Raw genomic sequence first — 11752 nt, forward strand, 5'->3', positions numbered from 1 at the left:
CAGAACTCCAGGGTATGGAGGGCACAGAACTAGTTTCTGACCTGAGAGGAGGTGAGATGCCCGCTGGGCATTGGGAATGGAGAGTTGGCAACATGGAACGTATTTATTATGTTGACCATTTCTCAAGAACAACGACAATGCAGAGCCCAACATTAAATCTGTCTGGAACTATGCACAGTGGCAGCTACAGCGTAGTCAACTTCAATGAGAAATGCAGCAGTTTAACCAGAGACTCGTTTTTGGAAACCAAGATTTTTTTGCTACATCACAAAATAAAGAATCTGATCCCCTTGGTCCTTTGCCACCTGGATGGGAGAAAAGAACAGACAGCAATGGTAGAGTCTACTTTGTCAGCCACAACACTCGTATTACCCAATGGAAGATCCCAGAAGCCAAGGTCAATTAAATAAAAAGCCTTTACCTGAAGGCTGGGAAATGAGATTCACAGTGCATGGAGTTCCATATTTTGTGGGCCACAATAGAAGAACTACCACCTACACAGATCCCCGCACTGGAAAATCTGCCCTAGATAATGAGCCCCAGATAGCCTACGTACGGGACTTCAAAGCAAAGGTTCAGTATTTCCAGTTCTGGTGCCAGCAAATGGCTATGCCACAGCACATCAAAATTACAGTGACAAGAAAAACACTGTTTGGGGATTTCTTTCAGCAGATAATGAACTTCAGTCCTCAAGATATAGGAGGACATTTGTGGGTGATTTTTCCAGGAGAAGAAGGTTTAGATTATGGAGGTATAGCAAGAGAATGGTGCTTTCTTTTGTCTCATAAAGTGTTGAACCCAATGTATTGCCTGTTTGAATATGCAGGGAAAGATAACTACTGCTTGCAGATAAATCCCGCTTCTTACATCAATCCAGATCACTTGAAGTATTTCCGTTTTGTTGGCAGGTTTATTGCCATGACTCTGTTCCATGAGAAATTTATAGACACAGGTTTCTCTCTGCCATTTTATAAACATATTTTGAACAAACCAGTTGGGCTAAAGGATCTTGAGTAAATATTGATCCAGAATTTTACAATTCTCTCATCTGGGTTAAAGAAAATAATATTGAGGAGTGTGGTTTGGAAATGTAATTCTCTGTCGATAAAGAAATTTTAGATGAGATCAAGAACCATGATTTGAAACCCAAATCATGGTGGCAATATTCTTGTAACAGAAGAAAATAAATAGGAATATATCAGAATGGTAGCTGAATGGAGATTATCTCGAGGTGTGGAAGAACAGACACAAGCTTTCTTTGAAGGCTTTAATGAAATTCTTCCCCAGAAGTATTTGCAATACTTTGACGCAAAGGAATTAGAGGTTCTTTTATGTGGAATGCAAGAGATTGCTCTGAATGACTGGCAAAGACATGCTATCTACCATCATTATACTAGGACAAGCAAACAAATCATGTGGTTTTGGCAGTTTGTTAAAGAAACTGATAAGAAGAGAATGCAGCTTCTGCAGTTTGTTACTGGAACCTGCCTATTGCCAGTTGGAAGATTTGCTGACCTCATGGGGAGCAAAGGACCACAAAAATTCTACGTTGAGAAAGTTGGGAAGTAAAAGTGGTTACCTAGAAGTTTTAATCACTTGGACTTGCCACCCTACAAGAGCTATGAACAACTGAAAGAAAAATTTTCATTTGCCATTGAAGAAACAGAAGGATTTGCACAAGAGTGACTTCTGAGAACTTACATCACAGAAGGACAAGAATTTATTTGCTAGTGATTGTCCTTTTCCTTCTCTGCCTGTTGCACATCTTGTTGTAAAATTGGACTGTGATTATTATAGTGTGTTATCTGGGTGTAAGTAAATTAATATTATCACTGAGATCTACCAGTGAATCTGGATTGCTACTCAATGTTTCCAGAGATCATATCTGCAAATGACTGGTTGACACCTTACTTAATAAGAGATTTTAACACAGCAATGAAATCTGCCCTGTCTTATTAAAAAAAAAACTTACAACCTAATTGCTTTTAATTAATAGAGCTCAGAGAGAATCCCTGAGGATGGCACTCACTTCACTACCTTTAATCACTGTTGCAGATAAAAAATCATGGCCTAAGCCCCTACCTTGACACTCCTAACACAGGGACCACTATGTTTTCATATAGAGTCCAACACTCTCTAGGACATCTGAATGATATTTCCAGTTCCACTTTATCCTACCTCAAATTTCACTAGGAAAATAGTCCTCCAAGTTGCCTCTCTTCAGTGCAACAGAGAAGAAAGTGCTTTGAGTAGTCTGGGAGGTGGTGCTGTGGATAAAGCACTGGACTCTCCACATTAGATCCTGAGTTCAATCCCCAGCAACACATGTACCAGAGTGATGTCCAGTTCTTTCCTTTGTCCTATCATTCTCATCAATGGAGCAAGGAAAATCTAAAATAAATAGAAAGTGCTTTAAAAGTTTCAGTCTTTCAACCTGCTATCTAGGGCGACTTGCTCTGCTTCGGTCAAAACACCAGCATATACACAGTACAGTTATTAATCGATGTTTTGAGTACACCATGTAGTTTATACATGTTTAAAACGTTTGCAGTGTTTGAAGAAGTGTGAATAGTATTATAGCAGAAAATTTCACTACCTAGGAGAGCTATTTTGCCAGCCTACAAATCGACTTTTGAAAGGGAGTGGCTTGGTGAGACTATGCTGGCACTTAACTCTTTTCTTCTATAGGAGAAAGGGGGGGAATAAAAGACACCATAACACTGAAGAGTAGCACACTATTTAAATGAGTTATTTCACTGGCCTACCCTTAACCCTTGAGTAAAATTCATGGCTTTGTCCTTAGGAAAGGAAGTCTCAGGTATGGAGGTGTCTCATATGTGTACACACACAGAGACACACACAACACTGAACTTGCTTAAAATTGTACTGAGTGAGGAACTGAGAGCTAAGAAAAATCTTTTCATTTCACAGGGATTGGAAAGCCTGTCTGGTGTAGGGGAATAAACATCCTGCCGCCTACAAGTGTCTTTGGCAAAAGGTTATTTCAAGGGAGGGGAGGGGAGGTAGAAGGAAGATCACCTGTGAATGAAACATACATCGCTCTCTGTATCTTTCTCTCTGTATCTCTAACTCTCCTTCTAAAACATAACAATGAAATAAAACAGGATAAAATAATTAATTAAGAAGGAGAGCTTCGGTGGAAGTGACTGCCTTGTAATTATCATCTTTCTCTGTTTAAACGTATCTCTAATTACTCAAAATATTAACAAAGCAAAGTAAGATAAAAATATTATAGGGGGCCAGGTGGTGGCCCTCCGGGTTCAGCGCCCATGTTACAGAGCAGGAACTGGATTAAAGCCCCCAGTCACCACCACCTGAGGGGGAAAGCCTCAGGAGTGGTGAAGCAGGCCTGCAGCTGTCTTTCTGTCCCTCTCCCTCTATATCTTTCCCTTCCTCTCAGTTTCTGGCTGTTTCTATCCAACAAATAAATTAATATAATAAAAATTATTTTATTGGGAGTCAGGCAGTGGCACAAAGTGCAAGTACTGGCTTAAGGATGCGGTTCAAGTCCCTGGCTTCCCACCTGCAGGGGAGTCACTTCACAGGCGGTGAAGCAGGTCTGCAGGTGTCTATCTTTCTCACCTCCTCTCTGTCTTCCCCTCCTCTCTCCATTTCTCTCTGTCCTATCCAACAACAATGACATCAATAACAACAACAATAATAAGCACAACAATGTTAAACAACAAGGGCAACCAAAGGGAAAATAAATAAACAAATATAATAAAATTAAAACATATATATATATATTTTATCCACTACACAACCTCCTGGACTAATAAAAAAATTGTTTTAATGGTATGTTAAAATGAAGAACTGGGCCATGAGACAGATTAGTAACTAGCATCATAATCATCTACCCTTCTTACCTATCTCCATAACTATATAAAATAATTCAAATAAACACAACTATTGAAAATAAGAAGACCTTGTGGTCCGGGAGGTGGTGCAGTGATAAATCTTTGGACTCTCAAGCATGAGGTCTCGAGTTTGATCCCCGGCAGCACATGTGCCAGAGTGATGTCTGGTTCTTTCTCTCTCTTCCCATCTTTCTCATAAGTAAATAAAATCTTTAAAAAAAAAAATAAATAAATAAAAAAAAAAATAAGAAGACCATAGGCTTATGAGCTATCTTAGGAGTTCTGCCAAAGACTTTCATCCCAGTGACTTCAAGAATCCAGTTTCAATACTCAGCACCACCATCAGCATGAGCTGAACAGTCTCCTGGTGTTTCTCTGTACTTTTCTCCATAGATCTCTGTCAGGAAAATGAAGAGAATATTCAGAGGAATAAGGGAGCCATTTGCTTGGGTAGTCTCACATAAGATGCGTTCGGCTCCATGTTCACAAGGAGGAGACAAAACTCCACAGGGCCTCTGCTAGACTTCCACGGCTGAGGTGCAGGGTTTCTAGGCCTGGTGGGGTGGCCTCGGAGACAGCAGGGTCCTGGACCTGTGCCTTTGCTCCCCTTCACTCTGTGCCATGGGCAAGAAACCCCCTCACAATGCGTCACCCTGAGAGAGGAAAATAGGGCCACAACCTTGGTCCTTGTGCATGGAAGGCTGGCAAATGCAGTTCAACATAGCCCAATATCCCAACAGAACTAATCAAATTGCCTTATTCCTGCAAGGGGACCGCAGCAGTAGGGGAGAGAGCTTGCACTGAACTATGGCACAAACATAGGGGGAGCAAAGGCAGAGCTCCAGGACACTTCTGCCTCTGTGGACACCCCACCAGGCCAGGGAATCTGGCACCTCAGCCACGGGAGGCCAGTGCTCTGCCCAGTGAACCCTGCCTCCTGCCTCTCGAAAGCTCCTGGGAAGGAAACTTCCAAGAACAAGTTCTGGGAGCAGACTGCAAACACTCTGCCCAAATGAACAATTAGCGCAGACCAAGGGGAGTTCCAGTGGGAGCAGGGGCCCTCCAGCAGGGACCCTGCTGAACTATGTCGCTGCCTTGTGGACACGGAGCAGAATGCACCCTTCAGGAGACTAGAGACAACCAAAGGACTCCATATTTCTCAGAATATTCTCTTCATTTTTTCTTCTCGACACAGACCTAGTGAGAAAAGCACACAGAGAAACACCAGAACACTGCTCAGCTAAAGCAAATGGTGGTCCTGGAACTGAAACTGGGTTCTTGTGACCAAAGCCCTAAAAGCCTTTGTTGGAACTCCTCAGATAGCTTCTCAGCCCAAGGTCTTATTTTAATTATTGGTATTTTATTGTATTATTATTATATTTAGCTATTTGTAGGGAGAAACTGGAAGGGGAGAGAAAGAGAATGGTGCTAGCAACTAAGCTGTCTCCCAGTCCTAGATTCCTTTTGAATTTATTTTCATTTTAATTTATTTTACGAATATTTTTAGTAATGAGAACTAGGTTTAGAGAGAGAAAGATGATAACTACAGGGCAGTCACTTCTGCCCAAGCTCTCCTGTTTTACTTACTATTTTATCCTGTTTTATGTTATCGTTATGTTTAGTGATGAGAGCTAGAGATACAGAGAGAGGGAGATGGGCAGGGGAAGATAGCATAATGCTGATGTAAAGAGACTCTCCTACCTGAAGCTCTGAGGTTCCTGCAACACCATGACGCAGGGTTCAGTAAGGCTCTGGTAAAATAAAATAAAAAATCCATCAACCAGTAAATATATATCTCACAGAGTGAAAGCAGAGAACTGCTCAGCTCAGACTTATGCTGGAGAGCTGGGGACTAAATCTAAAACCTTGAACCCTCAGGCATGAAAGCTGTTTACAGAAACATTAAGCTATCTCCCCAGCCCCCAAGGTCTTCTTTCAACATGAGCCCAACATTGTAGCTTCAGAGCAACAATGGGGCCACCTACCAGATTCTTACTAATGATAGCCCAATTTGATATCTTGCCCTTTCCAGGACTAACTGCTGTGACCCCCTCTCTTGACTCACCTGGCTAAATACACAACCTGTTTTCCCCTGTAGAAAAGAGGGGCTTCCTGTGCAGCATGGCACATGCAGTCTCTCCAGATCTCTGGCCACAGAGGAGAACTTGATTCAAGTCACCTTGAAATGCCCAAAACTTTGCTCCTGCTGTATGGATTTTTTATTTCACTAGCACTGAGCAATCCCCAAGCCAACGAGATTTCCCTCCTCCCCCCACCCACACTCTGGTTTTCTGCAAAATGGTATCACTTTAGGATGCAACATTTCCAAGACGTTCTTTATGGTCTATCACACACCAACCGTGAGAGAGACCGAGATAAAGAGAGATACAGAGATTTTCTTGCTGAGACAAATGTTAGAGGAACTCAGACATCACCATCCAAGGCCCTGTGCACAAACCCACCTCCTGGGACCCCAGATCCCTTTGTAACATTGAGGTGGGGGACAGCTCAGAGCCTTCCTGGTTCAGCAGATTGAAGGGACTAGACCCCCTAGAAGATTCCTGTGGGGTGACCTAACGCTAACCCCAGTAACCATGCACAGCCTTGAGACTTTGATTCCGTTTCTGATTGCTGGTTCAACGACAAGCACCAACCAGCCTGGTCCTTCATTCTACCACTTCAACCCCCATCACCACCTGCGAGGCTTTCTGCATATCTGCTTTCCCTCTATTGTCTATTTCTTTCTGTCTTTTTTTTTAAACATTCTTCTTGTCTGTACTATTTTTATTCTATTCTTTATTTTCACTAGATCACTGATCAGCTCTGGCTTATGGTGTCATGGGGCACTGAGCCTGGGACTTCAGAGCCTCAGGCAGGAGCGTGTCTTTGCATCACCATTTTGGTATCTCCCCCTCCCCCTTTTCTAGATTAGATACCACTAGGTTGATTGCTTCTCTCAGTCTCTGGCTGTCTCTATCCAATAAATAAATAAAAGTAATAAAAACATTTTTTTAAGTTTAAAAAAGAAAGGGAGTGAGAGGGGACCTGGTGGTGGCACACCTGTTGAGCATACATGTTAGGGTGCACAAGAACCCACATTTGAACCCCCATTCCCACCTGCAGGGTAAAGCTTTGGGTGTGAAGCAGTGCTGTGGGTGTCTCTCTGTCTCTCTCCCTCTCTGTCACCCCCTTCTCTCTCAATTACTGGCTGTCTCTATAAAATAAATGAAGATAATTTAAAAATTAAATAAAAAGAGAAAGGGAGAGAGAAAGATACCAGCAACACTGCTTCACTACTCCCAAAGTGCTCCCTCTGCAGGTGGGACCAGGGGCTTGAACCTGGGAACTTGTGCACTGTAACATATGCACTCAAGAAGTTACACCACCACCCAGCCAATATATATATATATATACATTGTTTTACAAAGATTTTTTTATGAGTGTTGGTTGAGAGTTGTTGTGATCAAATCCAGGGCCTCATATGCATGTAAGCATGAGCTATATCCCCAGACCCTCAAATGAAATTCACAGGAAAGAAAACTTGCCATACTTTAATGAGTATTTTCTTTAGTCACAGGGCTGAGAACTCTCCAGTTCTAGCTGTTCCAATACATTGCCAAATAGGAATCTTTTTTTAAAAAAGTCTTCCTTTATTTTTGTCATTCATTCATTCACTTATTCCATTATCCTTTAGTAAAAAATAAATGCAGGACCCTGGGAAGCTTCGCCAGATTTTATTTCTCTATATTTTTTAGAGAGAAAGAAAGAGAGGAGAGGAGATAGAGTGGTGGTAGATGGCATAATAGTTATGCAAAGAGACCCTCATGCTGAAGCGCCGATGTTTCGATTCAATCCACTGTACCACCATAAGCCAGAGCTGATCAATGCTCTGGGGGGGGAAATGAGAGGAGAGACAAAAAGGAGACACCACAGCACTGTACCACACACCATGGAGGCCCCCACTGTACTGCCCAAGATTGGCCCATATGATAATGGAACTCGAACCCATGTCCTCATGCATGGAGGGTGACTGCTTCGCTACAGTCTCCTTGGGTTGTTTGTTTGTTGCTTTTGTTTTTTCTTGATGTGCTTATTTGTTTTTGTTTTGTTGATAGAGACAGAGAAGCAGCAGTGGAGAGAGAGAGGGGGGGGGGAGAGAGAAAGAAACAGACCATAACACTGAAGCTTCCATCAGCACTGTGGGGGCTAGACTCAAGTCTGGACCACACACATGGCAAAGCAGCGCACTGTCCTTGTGAGCTATTTTGCCAACTCGAGTCTCCCTGCTACCACTAGTAATGACGGTGTTCATTGAGCTTGTTTTCTCATTCTGGGTGGTGTGGTGGTGGAGTGTATTTTCATGATCCTGGTCTTCTTAAAGTCCTCATGCCTCTTCAGCAGATCGTTTGTGTCATTGAAGGCCTTCTATCTGAGAGTAGCTTTAAAATTACTTACCATCCTGCAAATAAGTGGAGTCAGACCCACAGGGTGGGAGGTTGAGTTGCTCTGTGTCCCCTGCTAGAAGGGCATGACCTTGTGTCATTCTAAGCCTGGGCTGTCACCCATCACTCTGCACTGCCAGGACTCACCTTGCTCCTTTAAAAAATATATTAGGAAACTGGCAGGGTTAGCTTATGGTTCTTGAAAAACTTTCTCTGTATCAGGAAATTAAAGGGTTTTTCTAAAATATAATTTCTATTTATAAAAAGGAAACACTGACAAAAACCATAGGCTAAGAGGGGTACAACGCCATACAGTTCCCACCAGAACTCCGTATCCCATCCCCTCCCCAATAGCTTTCCTAGTCTTTAACCCTCTGGAAGTATGAACCCAGGGTCATTGTGGGGTGCAGAAGGTGGAAAGTCTGGCTTCTATAATTGCTTCCTTGCTGAATATGGGCAATGACAAGTGGATCCATACTCCCAGCCTGTCTCTCTTTTTCCCTAGTGGAGCAGGGTTCTAGGGAACTGGAGCTCTAGGACACATTGGTGGGGTCATCTGTTTCTTAAAAATTTTTTAAATAAAATTTTCTTAACATGAGGGATATTCCTCCTCGTCTTCCTCTTCCTCTGTTATTCTTCCTTCTTCCCCTTCCCTCCACCCTTCTCCTTCTTTCTCCTTTCTCTTCTCTTCTTCATGCTTTGGAGCCCTAACCTAAGAACTGATCAGCCAGTGTGGTGCTCCCTAAGCCTTTGCCAGTGAACCTGAACAGCAGAGATCTTGGCCAGAGTCTGAAAGGATGATGTTTCAGTTACCAGAGTGATAACAGGGTCTAGGATAGGGCTGTGGGGTAGTGACTGAAGTGGACTCAAGGAGAAGACCATCAAGGTTTTTGTTGTGTTTTTGTCATGTGATAGTTTGGGTTCACTGCACAGCCAGTGAAGCCCACCTACATACACCTCCAGGAGAATGGCTGGGCTGGAGTAGAGAGAGGGGAATGGGGGGAAAGACTGAAGGAGACAGGCTCCAAAGGAAACACTGACTGTGTTAATACTTATTTATCTTTGTAAATTTTGTTTTTCTTAGTCATTTAATACTGGCTTATAGTTTCTACGATTAGAGTGAAACGGTGCCATATCATACCCACCACCACAGTTCTTGCCCTCCCCAGGCTCTCCCCTTCAGAAAGTGTTAGTGGCAGTTTGACGACATCACTATTTTTTAACAATTTCATGTGTTTCAGCTCTTTTTATTGCACATATAACTGAGACCATCCAGTGGTTGTCTTTCAGCGACACACAGGGCACTTGGTAGCAGATATAAACTGTAACAATAAGATTTCATGAACATAAACCCCATACTAAAGAACCTCAGTGGTGTTTATCACCATGATAAACAGGGTGATAAAAACAAAATGATGCAGGAATGATTAAAAATCACAAAAAAAGAAAATGACATCATCTAAAAAGTCACAAAAACTGTATGCTAGTAATGTTTAATCTGTGTGTGTGTGTGTGTGTGTGTGTGTTGTTTCTTATATAAATTTACAAATACATGAAAGTGACTGTAAACTGTTCATGTCTCTCCATTCTTCGCTTAGACATTCTCTATCCATTTTGTACACTTTCAAGCATTAGAGTTGTCTCATATCTGCATGACTTGTGTTTCTGAATCTGATTTCACTGTGTTTCACCTTATTGAGAGTTAAATGATCCTTGAATACTTATTTGCTTTTATGAGGAAGGTGGCAGGAGACAGCTCAGATCTGGTATGTGTGGTTCTGGGATCAAAACTAGGACCTCAGGCATGTGAGTCCCATGTTCAACCACCAAGCTGTCTCCTTGATTCAAGGAAGGACATTTTGAAGAGGTGGGGGGTTTCCTAGCTGAGAAGCATTCTGAGCAGTCTCTGGCTCTCCTGATAGCTGTTGAATGGCTCTTTGGACCATGTGTCCTGAAATAACAATAAGCTTGGCACCAAACATTAAAACAAGGGCCCTAGCCCCATTAAGTCATTGGAGAGTGGAAGAGAGTGAGCAGACAATGAAAGGCACTGAAAGAAGGGGCTTTGCTGTTTATGACAGCTGGGGGGGTAGGGGGGCTGTGGGGAAGCCTTGTATGTGTCTGGGGCTGGCTGAAACCCAGGTAGAGACCTGGCAGCTTTCCTGACTCTTAGACCCAGGAGGGCAGTGTTAGCACCTGGCAGCAGTGCAGCGGTGGCCAAATCTCAAAGGGGAGAGTCAGAGACGCAGAACCCACACTTTATGTGGAAACTCTGTCCATGTTTCTGACGGGCTCTTGTGCTAGACAACTCCAAGTGGTGCCCCCTTGAATGAAAATGACTGAGATGAGTTTGCAGAGCTGAGCATCTGAGCCCATCCAAGGGTCACTGCTCCCTGAAACAAAATAGATAAATAATCTTGCAGAGAGCATCGCAGAGTCCTAGGGCTCAAGGTGTGTCACTGTGGCACCTGGACTGAAAGACTCTGCCGCCATGGCCACGCTCACAAGCAAAGGCCTTGGATGCATCCTGACTCTACAGATGGACCCTGGTGCTGGAGTCAGCTGACAGGCTTTAGAAGCACTGGCTGTGTCTGTGCCCAGGATGCCCAGTGGCAGTGAGATGGGAGGTGCAATACTGACCCCCCTCCCTCCTCATTAAAGGCTCCTGGGGGCTGGTAGAAAGAATCAGCTTCCTGGGAGGAAGCCTTAGGGAAAGCTGGAGAACTGAGCCTGAGTAGAACTGGGAAGTGAAGGTTAGGTCTGCTTAAGAGGTTCCTCCATGGGGCCAGGGGGTGGTACACCAGGTTAAGCACACACATTACAGTGGGCAAGGTTCTAGGTTCAAGCCCCTGGTCCCCCTCTGTAAGGGAAAAGCTTCATGGGTGGTGAATCAGGACTACAAGTGTCTCTCTGTCTCTCTCTCTCTCCCCCTTACTCTCTCTCTCTCACACACACACACACCTCAATTTCTCTCTGTCTCTACCCAATAATGAAATTTAAAAAATATTTTTAAAGATTTTATTTTAAAAAAAAAGATTCCTCCATTAAGCAGCTGTTATAGGACATGGACTTCAGCCCAGGCAAGGACTAGGAATTGAGTCAACAAAACAATCCAAAGTCTAATTCCTTAGTGTTTATACTTAAGGTCAACAAGAGGGTTCAGCTGGGTAGTGTCCGCTTTCACATGCACAGCACCCAGGTTCACATAGGACAAAGCTTCATGGTTGTGGTCATTAATCTCTCTCTCCTCTCCTCTCCTCTCCTCTCCTCTCCTCTCCTCTCCTCTCCTCTCCTCTTCTCTCTCTCTCTCCCTCCCTCCCTCCCTCCCTGAAATAGTGTGCCCAGAGTTATACAGCCCCAAGACAAATAGCTAAACAAATCCAATCACAAGAGCATAACACAAATACACACACACACACACACACACACACA

The 11752-nt window shown here is 43.3% G+C and overlaps 1 long non-coding RNA gene and 1 pseudogene across 1 annotated transcript in view; one reads left to right on the forward strand and one right to left on the reverse strand.

Annotated features, from left to right (window-relative positions):
* The window catches only part of LOC132536823 (uncharacterized), a 298410-nt gene that overhangs the window by 256720 nt on the left and 29938 nt on the right, over nt 1-11752 (reverse strand). The gene's annotated exons all lie outside the window — the stretch shown is intronic.
* On the forward strand, nt 188-1891 carry LOC103128166 (E3 ubiquitin-protein ligase Itchy-like; annotated as a pseudogene).

The sequence above is a fragment of the Erinaceus europaeus genome, chromosome 2 (genome assembly GCF_950295315.1).
Source record: "Erinaceus europaeus chromosome 2, mEriEur2.1, whole genome shotgun sequence".
Classification (NCBI taxonomy): Eukaryota; Metazoa; Chordata; class Mammalia; order Eulipotyphla; family Erinaceidae; genus Erinaceus; species Erinaceus europaeus.